This window comes from Lonchura striata, chromosome 2, assembly GCF_046129695.1.
Source record: "Lonchura striata isolate bLonStr1 chromosome 2, bLonStr1.mat, whole genome shotgun sequence".
NCBI classification, from domain to species: domain Eukaryota; kingdom Metazoa; phylum Chordata; class Aves; order Passeriformes; family Estrildidae; genus Lonchura; species Lonchura striata.
In genome coordinates this window covers 109,442,395-109,458,088 of record NC_134604.1, presented here as the reverse complement: position 1 = coordinate 109,458,088, position 15,694 = coordinate 109,442,395, and the positions used below count along the sequence as shown (strand labels likewise).

Here is a 15,694-nt window from a genome sequence, read left to right as displayed (position 1 = left end):
TTTGTCTAGGCGAAGGACCAGCTGCGAAATGCCCCGCAGCTGTAGCCAGAGCTAGAACAGAGTGCCTTGGAACCAGAAATCAATGCTCCTGAAATGAACAAGTGGACAACTTATTAGGCTCAGTCACTCCACACGCCGTCCCCTGATAACGAATAGATGAAGTAGACGCTGGAGAAGGGACATGCCGGGAAACACATGCCTGCTCCTTCCCGGAGTGGCCGGGTAACAACACCGCGGGGCACAGCCAGCCGCACAGACATCCCGGGCAGGGCAAGGGGCCGTGACACGGCCCTCGCGGGCTGCCTAGGGTTAGATGGCGATAAATGCAGCGAACGCCCGGGAGAACGGCTTCGGGGGTCACTGATAAAGGTGTCCGGTTTCCCTGCTGCTCCAGAGAGCACAACCGACAGGTTCAGCGAGATCACGTAGTCGTGGCTTCTCTGCCTAGAAACAGTCACGCTAATTTTGCATTTTTACCATCCACAGGGAGGAAAAATACCTGTCGTCCCGCAATGCAAATCCTTACGCAAATAGATCTGCGGGTGCACAGGGAGCTGCTGGCAGCCTGACCTGCCAGCCGAGAGTCACTGGCCCCGAGTTTAGAGGTGCCGGCCAGCAGCGGCACGCCCCGAAAGCACATGGGATCTTGAAGTCCCTCGGAACTTGCTGCTGCCTCAGAAAAGTCCGAGAAAGAGTCTGCGGTTAATCTCCGAGGCCTTCATACATCCCTGGCGAGCTGCGCCCCAGCGCTAAGTGCAATTAACATAACAGACACTAAAATAGGAGAGCGGCGCTGAATTTAATTTGCAGGCTTAGGAAAAAAAAAGAAAAAGAAAAAAAAAACTTAGCACTTAGAGCGGTCTAGTGATGAACGCAAGAAGTGATATGGAAGGCGGCAGAGTAGCCCTCCTGCCTCAGAGCGGGGCCGCGGCCAGTTCCATGGACCCCCTCTGGGAGCCGGGACCAGCTTGGTGCGTGCAGGTTTCTAGACAGGTAAACTCCTCCGACGGAGATGCCGCCCGCTGCATCGCTCCAGCGCGGCTCGCCCCCACGGCGAGCGCTCCCGTGGCCGCCAGGTCAACCGCAGCGCGACCAGGTCGCCAGCCCGGGCAGGCACCTCCCTGAGCCTCCCTCTGCCCGCCCCGACACCCACGCACCTAGATCCGGCTCACTTTCCTGCCCCCGCTGCCCCTGGGTAGAGGGAGGACATGGATGGGGGGCAGAAGCGACGGGATAACCCCCTCCCCGCTTTTCCTTCCCCGCCTCCCCCCGGCCTCCTGCAAACTGCCGCTGAAGTTCACAAAAGAGCGAGACATAAAGAGATCGAGGTTTCCGAGAAAAGGGAGAGGCGAAAATAGCGAGGTAAAGAAAAAGGGGGAAAAAAACCCAAAAACATCGTCGCAACAGAGGGACCCACCGACCGGCTGGGAAGCTGGTGGTATCCGGCCGGGGGAGACGGGGGGAAGGAAGGAGCAAAGAGGGCTTTAAAAAACTGGAAGGCAAAAGCTGTTGGGGAGGAAGTGTAAACCGAGAGGGAGGCTGGGGGAGGGGAGAGAGCGCCATCTTTTCATGTCACAGTCACAGAGACAGCGCTGGGCTCGGCCACAGTGTCTCGGTTTCTTTTTAACAGCGGAAAACGTGCGATTAGCAGGCAGACGGGCGGAGACTAGCAGCCCTGCGCGCACACACAGCCCGCAGCTCTGTCTCCGCGCCGTGTAATCCCAGCGCTCAGCCCTTCTGCACCCCCTCATTAAAAACCCGGAGATTTCCTCCTCCTCCTCCGCTCTCCGAGGAAAACAACGCCTGCCACCGCCTGAACCCTGGCAGCGCCGCCCGCCCTGCACCGTCCGCCCGGAGGCCGCCCAGGGGCCCCGCGCTCCCCGGCGCCCGGCACAGCGAGCTGCGCGGTCCCCGTCACCCGGCCCCGGCTTCCTCTCGGGAGGCTGATTCTCGCCCTCCCATCGCAAAGGGCCGCCCCCGATGGGACGCACAGCGGGGGCTGGGGGTGGGGAAAGCTGGCTACAGTCCCCTCTACCCCCCGTTTCCGTCCCCAGGGGCTGGTGCTCCCCCGCTGCCAGGGCGGCTGCTTGTTCTCTCCCCCCCCCTTTATCCATCCCGAGGGCGAGGGTGGGGTGCGCCGAGCCGGAGCTCCCCGCACTGGGGCCGGCGGCGGGGAGCAGCGCCGAGATCGCCCGGGAGCCGGCGATCCCGCGGTGGAGCCGGGCACCGCCGCCCACGGCCCCATGAACAGCGCTTTATTCCGCAGCGCTCAAACCCCTCATTGTGTTTGGCAGAATCACCTGCCTCCTCCGGAGCCGAGCGATTAATTTAATGCGATACAGAGTGCGCTCCCTCCCGGCCCCTCCTCAGCGGGGAGATCTCCGCTGGGCGCTCCGCGCCGCGGAGGAGGGGCACGGCACGGCACGGCGGGGCACGGCACGGCCAAGCGGGCTGGCATCCTCCGAGCACCGGCTCTCCCGGCGGCGCCCGGGGAAACATTCCCCGCCCGGTAGCGGCGGAGCGTCAGCTCCAATCGGAGTCGCACACAAGCATCCGCCGCGCAGACCTGCTCGGTGCCCGGGGGGGCTGCGAGGCGGGCGGGGGCCGAGCCGTGCCTGGCCAGGGGATTTGATGGGTCGTTGGCTGCGCCTGGGGAAAGGCGGGCGGGCGGGGGGGGGTGGTTGGCTGCGCCTAGCGATGGGGGATTTGAGAGGAAAGGGGAGGGGGGCTGAGCTCGGTGGAGGGGGTGCTGACTGCCGCGACTGCTGGGGACGGCGGCTGTTATTATTGTTATTACTGTTATTGTTATTTTTAGGGGGCGGTGGTGGTGGGAGCGAGGGGGGCTGGGGCGGTCCGCGCTCGGCGGGGGGCGACGTGGTAGGGGGGCCGCCGGCTGCGCCCGCGGAGGGGGCATGAGGTGAGGGCGGTGGGAGGGAGAAGCGTCTCCTCTGTTTCTAATAAAGGAAACGACTTTTATTGAACGATAAATGCAGGGGAACGAAAGTCGTGTGGGTGCGCCTGGTGGGGGCGATTGATTTGGCAGGGGAGGGGTGGCGGCTGCCCGTGCCGGCGCGGGCTGTTTGGGGCGGGAGGGGCCAGCTGGCCTCGGCTGCTCCTGCCCGGGAGGGATCACGGAGAGGGGGCGTTGGCCGCCCCGGTGGAAGGGGCCGAGGGCTGCCCCTGTTCGTGGCGGGGGAAGGGGGGGCTGAAGCGGAGGAGAGCGGGATGCTCGCGGTGGGGGGTCCGGCGGGAAGGGGACGTGGGCCATGGGGTGGTGCCGCCTGCCCCGCTCGGGCAGGGGGGGCTGAGGGGGAGGTGTCGGCTGCGCCTTGCCAGTTGGGATTTGATAGGGGCGGTAGGAGACACGTCTCCTGTTTCTAATAAAGGAATCGGCTTTTATTGAAGGATAAATGCAGAGAACCAAAGTCGTGTGGGCTGCAGCCGCCGAGCTTCGTTAGCTGCCGATGTGACTGTGAAGATAAAACGCTCCACAATAACTCGAGCGCGCACAGCGCCGAGGATGGGGACACGCATTCCCCGACGGCCTTGGCCTCCGGCCCCCTCAGCCCCGGCCCCCTCGGCACCGGCCCGGCGGCGGAAGGTGCCCGGGGAGCCTCAGACCGTGTTAACGGCTCGGCCTTGGGACTTCGCCAAGTTTCTCTGACTTAGGGGAACTCTGGGGATGAGTAATCGCGCCAGGCTAGGGTTTGGGAGGGAGTTTTTTTCGTTCGCTCGCTCTCTCGCTCTCTTCTTTTTTCCCCTTGTCATCAGCTGCTGACCCACTCACTTCGAGAGCACGGCACCGACGGGTTTCTGAGAACGGCGGCAGGAGGAGATCGGGGGTGTGCAGAGCCTGAGGAAGCCCCCCCCCCCCCCCATCGTCTTGGCTCTCTGCCGAGCCGCTCCTGCTCCGCTCCGGTCCTGAGCGCGTTGGGGCAGCGCGGGGTCGCTGCTATCACATTTCCCGTGCGGTGCCCTCGATGTGTCTTTGCCTGGGGACAACGGGACGCACACCCCCGCTCCCCCATCACACACACTCCGCTGCCTCGCGTGGAGGCCCGTGTGGAGGTTTCCCAGGGCAGCGAAGATGCGGCGCTGCCGCTCCTTGCCCTCGGGAAGGTGTCGGGAAGCCTTTTCTACTCGACATCTCGATTTATCGCGCATGGCGACGGCTCAAGGACGAGAGGGGGAAACTCCGGGCCCAGGGGGAGGCCCCCGGGGACTGGAAAGCACCGCGTAACCCCGGCCGTGGCCGTGGCAGGCGCGCCGGGCCGGGGCGGATCAGCGCCCGCATCCTGCCCGCGGGCCTGGGGCGGGAGCGGCGGGGCCTTGCCCGGTGCCGTGGAGGGCAGAGCCACCGCCGTGTGCACCGGGCACCCTGCCCGCACCCTGCCTCCGCCCGTGCCTGCCGGGCAGCGGGGCGCGGGGGCGGCCGAGAGGCTCACAATCAGAACCGACTCGACGCCGAGCACGGCCCGCCCACAGCGGATCCTGCAGCTCGGCTGGGGCCAGGCCGGGCTGGGGGAGTGTCGCCGTCGGGGGTGTTGCAGCGAAACGAACCGGCAAAAGCAGCCCGGCTCTGGCTTTGCCTCACCCGCCGCAGCCCGTGGGGCCGGCGCGGGGCTTTCCCTAGCGCAGGTCTCTGCCCACTCCACGGGCAGCGAGGGGCCGGGTCCCCCGCCTGCGAGCGGGCATGGCCGGGGAGCGGCGGGGAGCCACTAATCTCGGCGCCTGACAGGTTTCGGTCCTCTGATTACCTGCGTGATTTGGCTTCCGAGAGGCGCTCTATGAAGCGGCTGCTGCCCTTGTTTGGGTACCGTGATGGCGGGGGGGCGCGGGGGAACGATGATGTAGAGAGATGAAGTGAGGACGGGGTTTTAAATGGCACTTCTGAACGGAAAATACTTTTATTTTCCCTTGGATTTTTGAAGCTGTTTTCGAAATGAACATTTTCTGAGATAAGAGGTGACCGATCAGAATCGCTGGGGGGAGGTTGTAAGCAGACGTTTTGCCCCAGCTTACTGTTATCTTATCTTTCACACTTGCAGGGCGAAAAAGTGGCTTATCTTTATACCCACCCCCCTCTCGCCTTAATTGCTAAAAACACTGTGAAGTGTTAAGTACAGGACTAAAGAATCTCTCCGCGTGTCTGCCATGCGAGTGAAGGGGCGGAAGGGGGGGATGTCCGATTTTAAAAATTAGGGGCTTTTCTCTGGAAAGGTACACACATGTACGCACCGAGAGCCCCTCCCTGCCTTGGCTCTGCTGCTGCTTTGATGTTGCAGGCTCTCATTTCATATGTATGCACCCCAACGAGCTACCCGCCGCTGCCGGGCTTCCAGCCGGGGCGCAAATCCCGCTCGGCACGCTGGCGAGCCCGGGGGCCGCGCCGCGGGACGCGGGCGCGGAGGGCGGCGGAGGCCTCCGCTGTCACCTCTGGGGCGGAGTGAATAACCCCAGTGTTTATGAACCCGGGCTCGGAATTGGTATTCAGCGCCGAGCCACCGTCTCCTCGCTTTCTCTCCCCACCCCCTTCGAAACAAAACACAACGCAAAAACAAAACCAGAAGGAGGACGGAGGTGATTCATCGACTGTATCCAATTATTAACATACAAGCTGTAGTCTGCACAAACACACCTTCAAACCATGGCGGTTCCCCCGGCCGCCGTATTATGTTTAAACTCGGGAGCATGGTGGCTTCTGTTCCTCCGCCAAGTCTCCGCTCGCTACCGCTCCTCCCCAGGCCGCCGAGAGTCGGGGACGGGCCGCAGTCCGCGCCTCCCGGGGCTCAGGGACCCCCACCGGGAAGAGGGGTTGTAGCCTCCAGCTCCCGCGCATCGCCTTCAAAGGCGAAGGCTCAACCTCGTCCGCCTCGCTTTCCGCCGGGCCGGGGTTTTGTCTGGCTCCCGAGCCTGTTCGCCCCCCGAGCCCTGCACGCCGCCCTCCCGCCGAGCCCCACCGCTGCCCCCCGCTGGGACGGGGGGAGGCGAGGAGAGCGACAACCTCGCCGGCGCTATTTTTACTCCTCTCCAGACTTGTGCGGCGCACGCCCCCTCCCCTGCAGGGCCTTGCCTAGCGGCTGCATCTCTCCGCTCCCAGGAGCGGCCGGGGCCGCCCGCCTTTCGCCTCCGCCTGCCCCGCCGGCCCCGCCGCCGGCACGGCCCGGCCCCTGCGCCCGGGGCAGCGCCCGCAGCAGCCCGAGGGGACGGGGCGGGGGACACACACACGGGCGCGCCGCGAGCAGACAAAATGGCCGTGGTATGCAAGTGGGAGAGGTGCAGGGGGCAGCTCGCAGCCAGCCTGCCCTCCTCTTGCAGCTGGGCTGCCGCCCCCCTTCCGCAGACCGGGGCCCGGGCCGCGCATCGAGCCCCGGTGGGCTCAGCGCTGCGAGCTCTGAGCTCTGCCCGGGCCCGGAGCTTTCCCCGGCCGCGGCGCGGCAGGCCGAGCTCCCCGGCTGGGGGCAGGCCGAGAGTGCGAGTGTTTGTCTGCCTGCCCTGCCGGGCTGTCCCCTCCGGGGGACAAGCGGGGAGCGGAGGATCGCGGGCATCTCCGCCGTTTCGCGGAGCGGGGAAGGGGTGCGGAGCGAAGCAAACGCAACCGGAGCGATTTATCATTCGCCTTTGTAAGAAAGATAGCGGCGCTTAGTCCGTGAACCGAGCGCATTTCGGGCTCTTCTGGGGAGATGGAAAGAAAATTATGGATCTCCTGTCAACGGAGTAACCCTGAACTACGAAGTAAAATTATAGTACTTCTGCTATGCAAAACCCTTTTGATTGCACGAGGAGTTTGCATGGCGGTGTTACAATATGCTGACGCCGTGTCAGGTCTGAAAGCGCTGCAGACCCTGTATAACGCCAATTGAGGCTTGTCTTGTTTTGTTATTTAGATTTCTACACTTCCATTAAACACAGCCTTACAATAACCAATGATAAAGGTCTGATTTAAGACACACTCAAGCGGGGCAATTCAGAGCTTAGGACGGTGATCTGTTATTTATAGGCTTTTCCTAGCACTCATCACCAGGCTGTCTGAGCACCTCGCTCGCATTAATTCATATTACCTTCGCAGCACGCATCTCCCCTCTGTCTCATTTCCCGTGCCCGAAGGACTCGCGTGCTCCGGTTGTCTTTTGGTGAGCAGGGGAGCGGGCCGTGGAAGGGCCAGGGCCCGGCCTCGCCACTCCTGCGGTTTAACCCTCAACTTTCTGAGGTGCGCGGGGAAGCTTCCAATTAGAGGCGGCGCTGGAGGTAAATGAGAGCCGGCATAAAGCCATCCCACTTGGAAGCCTCCTGCGAGAAGCCTATTCTGCCATTAACAATGGATTTGTCTTTACGAGGAGGTTAAGTACTTAGCATTATCGGAGCAGCCGTTTTTGCGAGCGCATCCTCGCCCGGCTTCTCGGCGGCCGCAGCAGCAGCGACAGAGCGGAGCCCCCCTCCCCTCCCGGGGAGAGAGCAGTGTGCAGCGGCCTGACCCGGGGGTCAGCTCCCTCCGGGGCGTGTGGGAGGGGGGGAGGCCGCCCGGTAATCCGCAAGGCAAGAGCATGCTTTGAATTTTCCGGGGTTAGCTCGGCGGTGCCCGCCGGACCCGCGCTGGGGAAGGCGGCGGGGCGCGCAGCCGGCCGGGGCAGGCCGCGGGAGGAGCGAACTGAAGCCCCAATGTCTTCGCCGGGAGCCGCCAGCCTCCCGCTGCAAAGCTCGGGGACCCGGGGAACAAAAAAGGCACAGAGGCGAACAAGCGCGGGTCTGTTCCTCCCCGCCATGAAGGAAGCTGCGTTCACAAAGAAAGTTTACGGTTAAAAATAAAAGCGGAGCAAGTTTACCCCGAGATAACTTTTAAGTCATTAGTGAAAAACAAGAAAAGCAACCACCCCTGCCCAAGCATCCAGCCCCACGCTGTAGGCACACAGTTGTGATCCGGACTTCGCAGCCAGGGGGAAGGGAAGCGGGCGACTTTTGTGATGCAAGTGCGGGCCGCTGGCAGCGCAGATCCAGACCTGTGGGGAGAGACAAAGCCCAGATCAATGAAGCCGGGAAGCTGCGGCCACCTCGCCAGGAAACGCGCTAGTTCTGCTTTCATATAGAAAGAAGCAATTTTAATGAGGTTTTCCTAGGAAAGGGGGGAAAAAAAAAATTCAACAGAGGCCTCCCCTCCAGCTGTGTGCCTGTAACTCACGTGTGTTCAATCTAATAACTTTTAATGTCTAGCCCTAAAACATCTTTATAAAAAATAGCTTTACAGCGTAATAGGCCAGGTGTCCTTCTGCTTGTTACTGGAGATTAAAAAAACGTGTGGGAGCCTTTTCAGATGCGTGGCCCACTGCACCAGGATCAAACTCGGCTGCTGCTCGGGGCAGTGCTCCCCGTCGGCCAGCACGGTGGGACCGCTGCCTGTTCCCCATACTCGGCGTCTTCCAGGGCTCCCCTGCGAGGAAGCTGAGTGGTGCGGCTGCCGTTTCGGGTTTCACATGGAGGATATTTCACTTCTGCTTTGAGACGGGCGAGTTTTTTAAGAGACACAGTGACACTCCAAAGCCCGTGATGGCAGTTTCATGAAATGCCAACCCTCTGGCCATGACCCGGCTGCGTGTGTGTATGTGTGGAGTGTGTGTGTGCTTTTCTCTGAACTCTGTGTCCTTTTTCCGTGCATTGGGCGACCCGCACTTCTTTTTTTCCCAGACTTAGTGTATTTTCTGTATTAACCGCTTCTGGATTTGGGAGCAGGGAGAGCTTTAGTAGGGACAACTAAGGAGAACTCTAATTTTTCTACCTTCAGAGATAAGCAGCGGCGCAGAACATGCAGGCAGTCCCGGCCGTCCTGCTCTGGCGTTGAATTCCCATCGCCCTTCTTGCTGCTCGGGCGCCCTCGGAGAGGGAAGCTTTTGCAGCTCATAGCGTCTCTTCAAGCCTTTTCGCGCAGGGTCCTGAACGAGGCGATTAAAAATCCCTCCTGGGGCAAACTGTCCGCGTTAATCGCCTGGCGTTTGGCTGGCAGTCGCTCCCACACGGAGCGGCGGCGAGAAGGGCTCGATGCGGCGCCGGCGGCGCTGAGGTGGCAGAACTCCCGATTCTCCGGGAGGTGCGGGGGAGCAGTGGGGCCGAGAGCCCGCCTGGCCCTGAGGCCGGGGCCGCCCCGGGAGCTTCCACGCCGCGGGCTCTCCGGGACCAAACCTGGGAGTATCAGCGGGGATGGGCGTTATGAACGTGAAATTTACGAGTCGAGCTCGCCGAGCCAAAACTTGCTTTGCCAAAGTAAATAGATGCAGCCGATAACTACCAACCCGGAGATTAAAGGGCTCCACGATCCGGGCAGAAATCTTAAAGCAGCCCTAGAAATGCCAGCGAGGGAGACGGCGCTTCAGTCGTGACCCCACCCCGGGTTGCCACACTGCTCGCACCGGGTAAATAGCGCGTTAAGGGCTGCCAAAGCCGGATCAGGCGAAAACGCGCTTTAATAAGGTCCCCCTCGGCCCCCCCGCCCCCCGCAATGCAGACGTTGACAAACGAGTGGCTTTTTTTCCCATCCCGATTCAGAGCTCAGAGAAGCGCACCGGGGGGGAAGCGCGGAAATCAGCGCGGCCGAGCCGCGGACCACGCGAAGTTGGGGCTGGCGGGTGGGACCAGAGCGGGGCCCCGGCGTCGGGGGGCGACACAGCCCCCTCCGCGAGTGCGGGAGGCTGCGGCCGAAAGGCCCGCTCGCCGTGTGACCCCTGCGGGGGGTTGCGACGGCTGCGAGCCCTCGGCAGGTCCTGGGGGAGCGGGGATGCCTTTGCGCGACGGGGGAAACCCGGAGCCGGCGGGTGTGACTGTGGGCGCGGGTTGCATCGCCGGGGGTTATTCCAGGCGCCGCTGGGATCACGGGGGAAGCGGGCCGGGGGGGCCGGGGGCGCCCAGCGGAGGGGCCGGGGGCGAGCGGGGTGGCGGGGGGTGGCAGCGCGGCGCGACCCGCCGCGGAGGCTCGCAGCGATGTCTGGCAGCGCCGCCGCCGCCGGGGTTTTGACAGCTTGGCGGAGCGGAGTGAACGGAGCTTTATGGTAATTGCGGTTCTCCACTGGCCTTCTGGGTAGCGAGAGAGGGGAGTATCGGCGGGGCGGGGGGGGCGGCTTTCCCCTCCTGCCTGCCGGGGAGCGCGGGAGCGCGGAGTCTCCCCCCGGGGCGCCGCAGCTTGGCAGCGACCTGTGCCAGCCGGGGGGAGCGAGGGAGGCGAGGGGCTGGCGGAGCGGCGAGGGGGGGCAAATCAATTAGTCAGGGCAAGGCGGGGAGCGGGCGAGCGGCCGGGCGAGCCCTGCCTGAGCAGGGAAACGCAGCCAGGGGAGGGGGAAACTTGCTGAGGGAAAAAGCGGTGGCGGCGCTGCTGCCGCTGCTGCTGCTGGCGGCGGCTCCCTCGGTGCAGCGCCTGCCCGGGGGGAGGGGAAGGGAGGGGAGGCGACGGCTGGAGGAGGAGGAGGAGGAGGAGGAGGAGGGAGAGAGGGAGGGGGGATGCGAGGGGAGCGCAGCGTGCAGCAGACGGAGCCCGGTCTCCCAGCGGCAAGGTGAGGAAGAGCGGCTTTCCCGGCGGACTAAAGAGGGGAGGGGGGGGAGAGGAAGAAAAAGAGAGAGAGAGAGAGGAGGAGAAGAGGAGGAGGAGGAGAATTAAATCCCCAGCCACACACACACAAAGCCGCGGCGGCCAGGGCACGGGAGACGGCGGCGCGGGCGAGATGTGGGGAGCGCCGCGCTCGCCAGCGCAGGAACTTCGCCCGGAGCAAGCCAGCAACATGGCGCTGCCAAACCAGAGCCGGCAGCCGGAATGAGCATCGCGGGCTGCCGCTCCCACTCCCGCTGTTGAGCCCAGTCGAGCCGAGGAGCAAAGCCCTTCCCGCGGGCACCTGCCCCGTCGGCGCAGAGGGCGGCCACGCTCCTGCTCCCCGCAGCTCCCTGGTCTTTCCGCGCCCTTTCCCCGACCCGCCCGCGCTGGGGCAAGCCGCGACACACGCACCCACGGAGAGGGGGACTCGGATCGTGAAACTTTTCTCGCCTCTTCCTCCCACCCCCGACGGGGCTGCCCTTCAGGGAGAGCAGCAGGGCCAGGCGACGGTGTGGGGACCCGCGTCTCGGACCGCGCACGCCAGAGCCCCGCGGCGCGGCAGGAAGGTCAGTGTTCCGCTCCGCGAACAGCTCCCGTGCGGAAGCGCCGCCGCCGAGTCCCGCGGTGACGGGGCGGTTGCGGGGCTGCTCTCGGCCGGCCGCGGGGAAGGCAGAGCGGCGGCGTGGCAGAAAGTTACGGCGCGGGCCAGCGGGGCTCGGGCGGGAGTGGCGGGCAGGCGGCGGCGGGGGCAGGAGGGTCTAGCGGAGCGCCTCCGGGGCTGCGGTGTCGGAGGAGAAGTTTGGAGGCAGTTGCTTGTGAAGATGCCTGTTTGGGGCAGCGGAGGCGGGGGGAAGCACCCGATCGCGTTGTCGGCTCCGGTGCGCCCGTGTGGGGAGTGGTGGCGGTGTTCCCGTCGTCTCGCACTTTGTGACTGGGAAGGCGCCGGAGCAGCGGCGTTACGGGGGCTCCCGTGGGACGGGGCAAGCAAGGAGCGGCGCTGCCGGCTCGGGGAGCGGGGAAAGCTCCCGCGCCGGGCGGGCCGGGCTCCGCGCTCCCCGCCCAGAGCTCACCTCCCCGGCGGCGGCGGGCAGGTGAGCGGCGGGGAGAGCCGGCTGCCGGCTGCCCTCTACCCTCCGGGAGAGCCCGCTGCCGGCCGCCTTCTCCCCGCCGGGAGAGCCCGAGGCGCCGCTCCCCCTGTCCCTCCGCCCCGGCGGGGCGGGCGCCGCGGCGCACGTGGGACAGGGCGGCCCGGGGCTTTCCCGTGCGCGGAGCTGTGCTGGCGTGAGGTCCGGCGTGACACGGAAGTTTAGTCAGCCCGAAAATGTAGTTTGGAGTTGGGAGAGCGAGCCAGAGGGGAGGCTCGGGGCTTGCCATCAATGGGGCGGCCGGAGGGGGACGGCCAGGCGGGGAGGCAGCGGAGGCTGCTTTGTGAAGGCAGGGCCAAGTGGGGCGGCTCTGCGCAGCATATGAGGCATGCATTTGATGTTCGCGGAGCGAGTCCGGGGGCGAGGGCTGCGGAGCGTTCACGTTCCTCTTTCTTTCTCGATGTGTGTATGTTGGGTGGTTTGTTTGTTGGTTTTTTTTTTTTTTTCTTCTTTCCCCTTCCTTCTTCCTCCCTCCCTCCCTCTCATTTCCGCGATGTCTGTCGGATCCCGGGTATGGTGATCGCAGAGGGGGCGAGGGGGAGGCGAAGAGCACCTCCCCCATTTACCCCGACAAGAAAAAAAAAATAAAATGCCCTGACCATAGCGAGCGGTATAAAACTGACAAAGTATGGGGACTGACTTTAATGGTATCGCTCGGAGCTCCTCGCAGCATTAATTCCCACTAATGAATCTTTTCCAGAAACTCCGTTCATTGCTTTCATCTGCTCTTTAGAGCTCGCAGCTTTTGTATTCGTGTTTGCATTAAAAAAGGGGGGGGGGGGCGGGGGGAGCCCAACCCGCACCACGTAGCCAAGCCCGGATTTTCCAAAGGTTTCTATTAACTTTTTTTTTTCCCCGCCCCCTCCCCGTGGCTCTGCCGCGGGGGGCGGCCGGGAAGAGCAATGCCCCGCCAGAGCCACTTGGGAACAAAGCTGGGGGCGAGAGCGGGCGGGCGGTGCGGGGTCTGGGTGCCCCGGGCAGCGCCCGCGGCCCCGCCGGTGCCTCCGCCGCTCGCGGGTCGCCGCCGCCCGCGCTCCTCCCGCAGCTCGGTGCGCGCCGCTGCCCGCCGAGACCGGCGTTCCGCTTCCTCCGCCCGCCGCTCTCGCCGACTTTCGTCCCCGAGGTGCTGAGCCTTGCCTGTCTGTCTGGAGCCCGGTGCTGTCGCCCTTGCGACACACCGATTCATTTCCTTTCGGTTCTGCTGTTGGAGCCGCTGGGTGGGATTTTTTTTCTTTTCTTTTCCTTTTTTTTTTTTTTTTTTTTTTTCTCCTTCCCGAGAGGTAGCCAGCGCAGCGCTCACCCTAATTGCTTTTAGGAGGATTAGGAGCAAATTCCTCCTCCCCCAGCGCCCCCCCCGCCTCTTCCCTCCCCGCCCCCCCCAGCCGGGTTGCCTTCGCACGCCGGGGTTGCAGTTTATCCCTGGTGCAGTTCTTTGAATTGCTGTCACAAATAGGTGACTCAGAGTTAATTAGGAAGTATGCACCGGATCAATGGGCTGCACAGCTCATTAGTTATTCCCCAGCCTTTTGCAGCGTTGGACCTCCGGCTCCTCGCCCCGTATACCTCTTTAATACGCAACCTGGAGGGCTGGCAGGGCCCAGGGAGTACTTCGGGTGAGGGGGGCCGGGTGCGAAGGGGCGTGATGAATACGGATATTGAAGCTTCCAGGACGGGAGGTTGCATACGGACCAGTGACCGAGACCCCTTCTGCTCCCCCCAGTCCCTCCTGCCCCCGCTGTCAAACCTGCCGTCACGCACGGGCGTGGTGGGCCCTGGCCCGCCCCGAGATCGGAGGGACGAGTCCGGAATGTTACCAAAAACAAACACACACACACAGAAAAAAAGAAAAAAAAAAAAAAAGTGTGTGTGTTTATTGGAGCGTACGTTAAGAGAGCAGACAAAATCTCATTTGTCAGGCATGAAGGTGGGCTGTGTGGAAGGCTATAAATATACCGGGGAGGATTGTATCGCGGTCACTTTTCTGTTCTTCGCCATTTCTAAGGTGAGTGGCGGAGGCTGAGGGACCGGGCAGGGGCTTCTCCTGGTATTGTTTGTCCGTCTGTGATAGATCGGTCTAGACAGCCGCTCAGGCTCCCTGCGAGCTCAGGAACCGGAGCCTGAAAGGGAGAGTGGGGGAGACGGAAAAGGTCACCGCGATATTTTTTTCCTTTTTTTTTTTTTTTTTTTTTTTTTGGTGGTGGTGATGGTTGTTAACCCTTCACGGCAGAGGGGATCGGGGCTGGCTATCCCGGCCTGGAAGGATGCGGCAGCACAGCAGCGATCGCAGCGATGATGTCGGAGCCGGGGCGGGGGGACAGGGTAGCGCGCCTCCGGCGCTGCCCCGTCCATCTGATGGCTTTATACGAGATGTTTCCCACAACAGGAAAAGAGTTCACGAGGCGAGTGCCAGATGATTTCGTTCCCAGGAGTTTCCTCTCGGGAAACTCCGAGGAGCGCTTGGAGCCAGGCAGCCACAGGGCCCGGGCAGCGCCGCAGCCCCTCGGGCTCGGGGGCGTCCCGGGGCTCTCCGCCCCTCGCGGCCCTGCCGTGCCCCTCCTCTTCCCGAGGAGGAAATCCCGAGATGGAGGTTCCCGGCCCCGCGGGGGGAGCAGTTTCCGTGGCCGCCTTCAGGTTCCCTCAACTTCTCCCCCAGCAGCTGGGCGCCCTTCGCCCCACGGGGCCACATCTGTGCTCACAGCGTGGGGCAGCCCTCGGCTCGTGTCTGTGCAGGCAGGAGCCGGGCGTACCAGCCTCGGGGTGTTTGGGAGCCCACGGGAGCAAACACACCTCGTGGAACGCAAGGGCAGGTGGAGAGCGGGGTCTGTGTTGCAGCTCGGGGGGGTCGGGGTTGTTTGCAGCTCCTCCGTGCGTGTGTGCTTCCTTTTGTGCTTGAGACGTCCTCGGTGGATGAGATGCGATCCTGGCGTGCAAGCCTGGGCGGTACAGATTAAAAGCAGTTAAGGCTTTAGAGCCATAGATAAAAGCTGGTTTTGTTGGATTCGCCTGCAGCGCAGACCATTCCCATCCCTCTTTGTCTGAGCCCTGGTTCCGGGCGCTACAGCCTTATTGGAAATGCTCCCGAGCAGTCCACGCAGCCAGGGCAGCAGGCAGCTCAGCGCTTATTTACACGTCACATCTAAATACATCTCTAATTAGATAGAAGCAGCGCCGGAAATGGCAGATTTGTTGCATATCTAATAGAGACCAGTGCAAACAGACTCAGCAGGGTTTCCCTCTCTTCCCCCCCCACAAAAAAGCCCCCACCCTCAAGACCAAGCCAGTAATCTGAGAACGAACAGAAATTACTTCTCCCATTTGAGCGCATTATGAACCACATTGGCGAATGTCTCTAATATTTAAAGCAATACTTGGGATGTGTGAGCTGAATGCCCAAATATGGACTGGGTCTTGAAACAATACTGGTGCCTTGGCTTTATTCCTTTGCTGGTGGACAATCCAGGCTCCGTGTCACACACTGTATTTGCCTTTACCAGAATGCACCAAGAGCTGCAGCTTCTCAGGCAGTTCAAAACTGTCATCCCTCTTCCCTTCTCTTCCTTCACCCCATGATAATACACTTTTTTGAAGACTGATGAGGAAGCCAAGGTCCCCTAACTGTGACTGAGCTGCAGGGGTGCCTATACAGTCCGTGCAAGCAAACTTTCTGGATCTGTGCAGCTGCGAGAGTGCACAAAGTTGTTGACATGTTTTCATGTCTCCGTTTGTGGAGAAAATGGACCCAGGTCACCATGGCCCAAAATAATGGGTGCTGCACGTACCGAAGTAGTTTTGGCAATGTGTGGCTGTCGTTTACAAGGTCTCTCAACTTTGACCGATGAGTGGCCCCTGCAAAGACAGGCAAAAGGCCTGCCGCAGTTCAGGTCGTAGCTAAGCAGCCACATTGCCCTCAGACTAAATATGGCTTGGAGTAAATCGGTGCTTAGTGTGGAGGACAAGTGATCTCCGATTTCTGCATGTCTTG

At 62.6% G+C, this 15,694-nt stretch overlaps 1 protein-coding gene across 5 annotated transcripts in view; it reads left to right on the top strand.

The window, feature by feature from the left end:
* The first annotated feature begins 10,428 nt into the window (after positions 1 to 10,428).
* The window catches only part of BCOR (BCL6 corepressor), a 60,140-nt gene continuing 54,874 nt past the window's right edge, over positions 10,429 to 15,694 (top strand). For 2 of the 5 annotated variants that reach the window (XM_077781668.1, XM_021553049.3), the window contains exon 1: positions 10,432 to 11,133. The gene's annotated coding sequence lies outside the window, so the exon portion shown is untranslated. Of the gene's footprint in view, positions 11,134 to 15,694 lie in introns of all 5 variants that reach the window. The other 3 variants (XM_077781667.1, XM_077781669.1, XM_077781666.1) reach the window with 3 other exon arrangements.